The following is an 8528-nucleotide window of genomic DNA, read 5'->3' on the forward strand; positions in this document are numbered from 1 at the left end:
TCTTGGGGTGATGGAGGGGAGCAGCGGAAGAGGGGATGGGAACTAACCTTTGCTGACTCTTCATCTCTGGAGATCCTAGTCCCTGCCTGGCACCCTGTGAGGGACACGCCTGCAGTAGCCCAGTTAGTTCTCACAGCAATCCTGTGAACCCGAGACTACAGAGGCAGTCGCTATAAATGAGTGAATTGAGGTTCAGAGGTTGGGCCATTTGCCCCAAACCGCACAACTAGTGGAAGAGCTGGAATTTCCCCCAGGTCCATGTTGAGAGACAGCGGGCTGGGGAGCCAGAGAAGGCTTTGAGCAGGGGAGTCTGTCTGTCATGCCCTCTGGGCCACAGGGAGGTGGCCCAGGGGATATGGGAGGGGAATCACAGTCTCTTCCGCCTCCTCCCCCAACAGCTTACAATCTCCAAGCCTGTTGATCCCACCTCCTAAATAGGTCTCCATCCCCACTGCCTTGCCTTTTATCCAGACCCCCATTCCTCTCAGCTGGACCATGGCAGGAATCTTCCACCTATGTCTCCCTGCTCACATTCTTTCTCTCTTCTCATCCATTCTCCGGCCGCAGCCAGAGTGAACTTCCAAAGGGTCAGAGCTGACTGTGTCACCCCCACCCTATGCTCACAGCCATTCATTTGCTGGGAACTTTCCAAACAACTCCCTGTTGCCTGAAGGGTCTGCTTTCCCATCAGCTTCTGCCTCTGTCTGGACTGTCCTTTCACTCTTCCACGCCTTTCAGTGCCCAGCTCACTCCTTACGTCCTTTAGGACTCAGTTCAGGTGCTACTTTCTCCTGGAAGCTTGTCCTGACTTCTCTCCTCCCGTAGCTGGTTTAGGCGCCCCTGCCCTGGATTCTCAGAGCTCTCTGGGCTCACCTCCACCATGGTCCTTTCCTGTGCACCCTGCAATAACAGTCCCTTCCTTTGTAGTCTCCTGCAAGACCGGGCTTCCTCCCTGGCAGGACCGAAGGCCGGTAGGGTGCAGTGGTTAACAGCATGAACTCTGGACTCAGATTGCCTGGCTTTGAACACTGGAACTGCCATGTAGTAGATGTGGGCGCTTGACTAAGTCCCTTTGCCACTCTATGCCTCAGTTTCCTTCTGTAAAATGCAGATTACAATAGCATCAACCTGGCTTTTGTGAGAAAGAAAGGAGAGAGTCCACATAAAGCACTTAGAACGGTGCTCAGCTTACAGTAAGTGCTCAATAAACACAGCTATTATTACTCATTTCTGTAGCCCCAGGGCTTGGCACGGAGTAGGAGTTTGATGGCTTAATGGGGGGTCTGGAGACCATGGGTCAGGGGAGACTGACCTTCTCGGAGGGAGGCCTTGCTGGAAGATGAGCCCCTCGCTAAGTGGTTGGAAAGGGGTGGGGGGCAGACGTGGCCCCCCGGGGAGCAACTTCAGAGCTAATGGCTGCTGCATGTGGCAGCTCCTATCTGGTCCAGTCGCCAGCCTCCCCCATCAATGTGGTTCTAATAGTCAGCTGACACCTCATTAGCCTAAGTCCAGGCCCAATTCTGCTGCTGCGCAGTGAGCGAGCAAGCCACTGGGGGTCCAGAGGCTCGTTAGGGCCAGGCCTTCACCAGGGCCAGAGGGCCCACAACCGCTCAGGGCCCAGTCAATGTGTTTCCAATCAACAATTAGTCTTTAATTAATGGGGCTGCAAAATGATTGTTTTCCCATCTGAATGGTGGAGTGGGCAGGGAGCCGGCAGGAATGGCCATCTGGGGAATGTTAAGCTGGAGTTACAAGAGGAGACATAAAGAAAGGAACCAAACACCCCAATTTGGGCCCAAATCATGGCCCTGGGCAAGCTGAATGGCACCCAGCCCAGTGGCAAATGAAAGCCAAGCCTGGGCTCCTGGTGGCACCTGCTCTTGCCCAGGGTCCAGCGTCCCCAGTGGCTCTGGGGATGGCCAAGAAGATATTCTGTGGGACCTTAGTTTCCCCAGATGCACCACGAGGGGTCTCCTGGTGGTTCTCCAGGGGCCTTCACAGCTCTGGGGCACTGACAGAATTGCCCATGTCACACATCACTTAGTGGGAAAGCTGTTTCTCCCTCCTTGACATCCCAGCCAGGCCTCATCTCTAAAATGGTCATCACCATTTCTACCTCCTAGGCTCATTGGGGTGGAAAATAATCCTGTAAACTGAGAAGCGCTGTGCTGGGCCCCTGGGGCCTGGGATTGGGGAGTCATCCATCAGCTCCTGGGGGTTCCTGTCCTGAGCGCCTCTGAGCCCGGTTCTCATATCCTCTACTCCCACCAGCCAGAGGAGGGAGAGTGAATGAGGACAGAAGCCACTGTACGTATTAAGCGGCTGCTGAGTTTGTCTGCTGCACTATCCCGTCGAAGCTTTGCTATAGCCCTCTGAGGCAGGGATGGTTTTTATTGCCCCCAGTTTACAGAAGAGGAACCTGGGCTACTGGGCAGTTTACTGAGTGAGCATTGAATCCAAAGAGGTCCCACTTTGGAGCCCAAGCACTTAACCACCAAATAAGGAGCAGCTTCTCTTTATTTTGGGAGGCCCCATCTTGGACAACAGTTTGACACTCTTCCCTGACATCTAGAACCACAGGCAAAGGACATCAGCCCTGGCTAAGCCGTTAGTGATAAACATATTCAGCCCTCCCACAGTGTGGATGAGGAAACTGAGACCCAGAGAGGGTAGGGATGTGTCCAGGACCATACTGTAGGCTCTTGACAGTTCTGGCCTTGAGACCCAGCTTACTGACTCCTAGGTCTGTTCAGTTGGAGCAAAATCCCGTCCCTGGGGCTTCTCCCTCTCCCTCATCCCTGCCAGCCTGTTGATTCTGGTTCCTAGATATGCCGCTTATACATCAGCACCTCCCCATTCTCTGTGCCTTCCCTGGGGTCAAGTCTTCTCCTACTCCCCCTACCCAGAGTGGCTGCCTCAGCCCCCTCGATGGCTTCCAGATGAATCTTCCAAATGTACACCTCGGATCCTATTGCACACTCAGAAAGCCTCAGTGACTCCCTACGGTCTGCTGAATGAAGTACAAACTCCTCAGCCTGCCATACAGGGCTTTCTACATAAAGCTCGAATCCACTTTTCCAGCTTTGACTCCATTTTCCCACTAATAAATCTTATGCCTTAGTCAACCTGAACTCATCAAAGATTGGTTTCCTGCTCCATAGGATTATTGTGAGGATTAAATTAGTCACTCTATGTAAAGCCCTTGGAACAGTGCCTGGCACAGAGCAAGGGCCATATTAGCGTTGTTAAACAGATACAAAAACAATATGTGGAACTGCCTGATCTATGCCCATCTCCAGGCTTCTCTGCTCACTGGGTTCCCTAAACCCTAACCCTAACCCTAACCTTTCCACCACTCTCTCTGCATAGCCAAACCCTACCCAGCCTTCAAGGCTTTCAGCTGTCCCATGTTACTTCCTCCAGGAAGGCCTTCCTGATGTCCTCTGCCCTGAAATCCCACTGGCATTCTCTTCATCCTCTCTCATGGCTGCCTAGTCAGTCTTTTATTAGCGATTGGTGTGTGCATATGCTCTTGAGTAGCCTCGAAGCAACTTAAGGGTAGGTGATATGGTGTAGGGAACAGAGCGCAGGTGTGGGCATCAGACTGACTAGCATTTAAATCTCAGCCCTGCCAAGTTCCAGCTGTGTGACCTTGAACCTTAGCCTCTCTAAGCCTCAGTTTCCTCAGCGGTAAAATAGTCCTTACCTGACAGGGTGCTTTTGAAGGGTTTGGCCCAAGAGGGAGTGAACTCTCTGGCACACAGTGGGAGTTCAAACCTCTTACCCTTTTGTGCTGAGGAACTAGAAAGGAGCCCTGGCAGTTATGGGCTGAGACTTGGCTGCTTCTGGCCTGGGAGTTATTTCATAGGTGACTTGACCTCTTCCCATATCCTGAGGCCCAGGTGACTGAGTCCTTCCCCAGTCCTCTTCCCTAGTCCAGGCTTCAGCACTTACAGCAGTGACCTGAGATGGTCACAAAAGCCAGCTGCCCTTGTGTTTCTTAAAATGATATTTGCCATTGACCGAGGAGGGGTGGCCACCCTTAGTCAGTGCCTTCTGGCAATTTCCTTCCAATCACCTTCATGGGAATCAGAGGGCAAAAACCCTGGGAATTCTCCATGGGTTCCAGCCCACCTGCCAGCTCCCAAAGGCCTTGCCCAGGCTGTTTCCTTGGTCAGACTGTGGGCCAGCCCTGCTTGCATTCCCTGCATCAAGGGAGCTGGAAAATGACCCCATGTCTGGCCTCGCCTTCTGAGGATTCCCAGGTGGGCAGACTAGGAGCTGTGCAGAATGCCTAGGGAGGCAAGAGGCCTGGATGTTGTTCTCACACTGCCGATGACTGGCCATGAATACCGGGGCCAGTCCCTTCCTCTCTTTGACCTTCAGATTTTGAATTTCTACCATGACACAGTCCTGGCCTCCATGATCTCTTACTTGGATGACTGCACTAGCCCCTGACTCATCTCCCTGCTTCCACCCTTTCTCACCTCAATCTACTCTCAATACAAAAGCCAGCAGGGTCCTGTTAAAACATATACCACATCCTGTCATGCCTCTGCTCAAAACCATCCCTTGGCTTCTCAACAGCCATAGTAAATGCCAAAGGTCTTATAGTGACCTATAGACACCAAATCATGGATTTCCAATCTTGGCTGCACATCAGAGCCATCTAGGGAGTTTTTTAAAAAAAATACCAATACCTGAGTCTCATCCCCAGAAGTTCTGGCTTAATTGGTCTGGGATGCAGTCTGGGTGTGGGAAGTTTAAGAAGCTCCCCAGATGAGTTTTGGTGAGAACCACTGCCCATGTGATCAGTTTCCACCTCCCCCCTTACCTCTCTGACTTTATCTCTTACTCTCCCCCCATGCACCCTGCTCCAGAAACTGCCCTTGCTGTTCCTCAAACACTCAAGGAACACTCCCACCCAAGGGCCTTTGCACTTACTGCTCTGACTGCTTGGGTTGCTTTATCTCCAGCTACCTGTGGAGCTACCTATGTCCAGCTCCCTCACTTTATTCAGATTCCTGCTTAGATGTCACCTTCTCAGAGAAGCTTTCCCTATTCACCCAAGCTAAAATAGCACCATCCGTCACAACTATTATTCTCTGACCATTGCCCTGCCTCATTTTCCTTATAGCACTCATCACTATCAGGCATATTGTTTGTTTATTCATTTATTTATTTGTCTGTCTCCCTTCACTAAGATATCAGCTCCATGAGGGATAGTGTTTTGTTTTGTTTATTGCTGTATCTCCAGAATTTACAATAGTGCCTGGAACATAGTAGATGTTTTATAAATGTTTGTTAGATAAGTGAATGAATCAAAGCAGTGGAAAGGAAGCTTGGGAATTGGTCCCATATAGATTGGAATTTCCAGCTCAGTCTTTTCTAGCTCTGTAACCTCGGGCAAATCATTGAACCTCTCTGATCTCCAGTTTCCTCAGCTGTTAAATGGGCCTAGGCATGTCCACTTTATAGGGTTATCATATAGACTGATTGCTTAAGCCAGGTGACTGGTCATTTGCTATTTTACCTACCTCCTAGCTTGCCCCTAACAATTGTTTAGCTTTTTATTTTGAAATGATCATAGAGTCACAATACAAAGACAGTACAGAGACATTAGCAAGAATGGCAGAGTAAGGACTTCCAAAAAACCACTCCTCCATAGAAACAACCAAAACACTGGTCAAAACAGTCGGGATCAACTTTTTAAAACTCTGGAAATTAACCAAAGGTTTTCAGCAATCCAGGGAGTGTTAATTGAAGAAAAGAGACTGAATCTTGGTAAGAACAGTGAAGTTTTTGGTATTATAACTTGCTTCATTCCTATCCATGCTCCCCAGCTCTATAGTAGCCTTGAAGATGAGCAGCCTGAAATCACAGTGAAAACTAGCAACCTGGCAACCACTGGAGAAGGAAGAATAGGATCGGAGCCTCATTCTCAGAGAACTGTCATTGTTTGACCTATCTGTGGTTCACATGAAGACACCGCTTGCAAGGCTTGTCATTATTTAACCAGACTAAGAGTTCACCCAGTGCAAACAGCTTTTTCCTCAGAAGTATTTGTTGAAAAAAATCAGTGGAAATCATTTAATTGTTTAATATCATGGCTACCTGAGGTAGTAGATAAGAACTGGAACAAATGATAGGCTAACCAAAAAACTTAAAAGGAAAAGCTAAATAATGATATGCCCATAAGGGTCTTGGAAAAGCTCTCATATATTCTTGTAAATCTAGAAGGACACACAGGCTTTGCACCTGTTCCTGAAATAATTGAGAAGGTCCTAAACATTCACGTCTGGCTGACTTTGAAGCTCTGCACAAGCAGGAAGTGAAGCCTAAGGTCGAGTTGTAAACCGCCTGGCTGAATATTGAAGATGTGCCCCCAACCTTGTGGCAAAGACTGGGAAATTTATTAGTTCCAGGCATTTAAGAAACTTTCTGTTTAATCATTAGCTGACCACTAAACAAGCAGAAACTTCACTGGCCACACATGTCAAAGAATACATACTTTCTGGAATTAGTTCCAGAAAACTCACTAAACAAGTGAACAGCAACAGCAACAAACCCTGATGACAAGGGAGAGTCTGATTTTTCATAGTTGCCATATCATATTATTTAAAATGTTTAGTTTTGAACAACAAAAAAATGAAACATGCAAAGAAACAAGTATGGTCTATAAACAGGAAAAAAAAGCAGTTCATAGAAACTGTCCCTGAGGAAGCCCAGACATTGCACTTACTAGACAAAGACTTTTATAATATGTCCAAAGAACTAAGGGAAATGAAGTCTAAATAATTAGAGAAAAATATAATAACAATGTCTCACCACATAGAGAATATAAAAATAGATACATTATATACAAGGACCAAACATATGTTATAATAACTGAAATGAAACATTTACTAGGGGGTCAACATCAGACTTAAGCAGGTAGAAGAAGGAATCAGCAAACCAGAAGATAGGTGAGTTAAGATTATTCAGTCTGAAGAAGAGAAAGAAAAAAGAATAATGAAAAGTGAACAGAGCCTCAGAGTTCTGTGGGAAACCAGCAAGCATATCAACGTATTCATGATAGGAGTCCCAGAAAGATAATTGAGAGAGAAAGGGGCAGAAAGAATATTTGAAGAAATAATGGCTGAAAACTTCTCAAATTTGAGGAGAAACAATAATCTACACACCCAAGAAGCTTAATGAAATCCAAGTAGGATAAATTCAAAGACATCCACACCTAGACACTTTGTAATCAAACAGTCAAAAACCAAAGCCAAAGACAAAATCTCAAAAGCAGCAAGAGAGAAGTGACTCATCACATAAAAGGAATTCTCAATAAAATTAAGAGCTGATATCTCATTAGAAATAATGGAGGCAAAAGGAAGTAGGATAACATATACAAAGTGCTGAAAGAAAAATGTTGCCAACCAAGAATTCTATATCCAACAAAACAATCCCTCAAAAAATGAAGTAAAAATTAAAATATTTCCAGATACACAAAAACTGAGAAAATCTATCTTTACCAGACCTGCCCTGTAAGAAATACTAAAGAGAGTAATACAGGTGTTGATGAAAGGGCACTAGACAGTAACTTGAATCCACATGAAGAAATAAGGAACACCAGTATTTTTTGTTTGCAATGTTTCTTCTCTCCCATATGATTTAAAAGACAACTGCAAAAAACAATAATTATAAATCTGTGTTGATGGGTATACAATATATAATAGTGTAACTTGTATGACAATAAAAGCATAAAGGAGGGAGGAGGGAATGGAACTGTATAGAAGCAAAGATTTTGTATACTACTGAAATTAAGTTGTATTAATCTGAACTTGATGGTTATAACTAAGATGTTTATTATAATACCCAGGGCAACCAATAAGAAAATAACTAAAAAAATATATAGTAAAAAAAGACCAAAAAGAGGATTAAAATGGTACACCAGAAAATACCTATTTAACACAAAAGAAGGCAGCAATGGAGGAATAAAGGAACAAAAAGACATAATATATATATGAAAAAATGGCACAATGGCAGATATAAATCCTACCATATCAGTAATTACATTAAAGCAAATGGATTACATACTCTGATTAAAAGGGAGAGATTGGCAAAATGGATTAAAAAAAAACATGATCCAGCTCTATATGCTATATACAAGAGACAAACTTTAGAATCAGGCAAAAATGGATTGAAAGTAAAAGAATGGAGAAAGATATACCATGCAAACAGTAACCAGAAGAGAGCTGGAATGGCTATACTAATATAAGACAAAACAGACTTTAAGACAAAACTTGTTACTAGAGATGAAGACTATTTTATAATGATAAAAGAGTGTCAACCCATCAAGAGAATATAACAATGATAAAAATATATGCACCTAAAAGCAGAACCCCAGAACACATGAATCAAAAACTGACAGAATTGAAGGGAAAAATAATAGTTGGAGACTTCAATACCTTACTTTCCATAATGGATAGAACAAGACAGGAGATCAACATGGAGATAGAAGACAACACTATAAAGCAACTAGA

This window comes from Balaenoptera physalus (assembly GCF_965194825.1).
Source record: "Balaenoptera physalus genome assembly, chromosome: X".
NCBI lineage: Eukaryota > Metazoa > Chordata > Mammalia > Artiodactyla > Balaenopteridae > Balaenoptera > Balaenoptera physalus.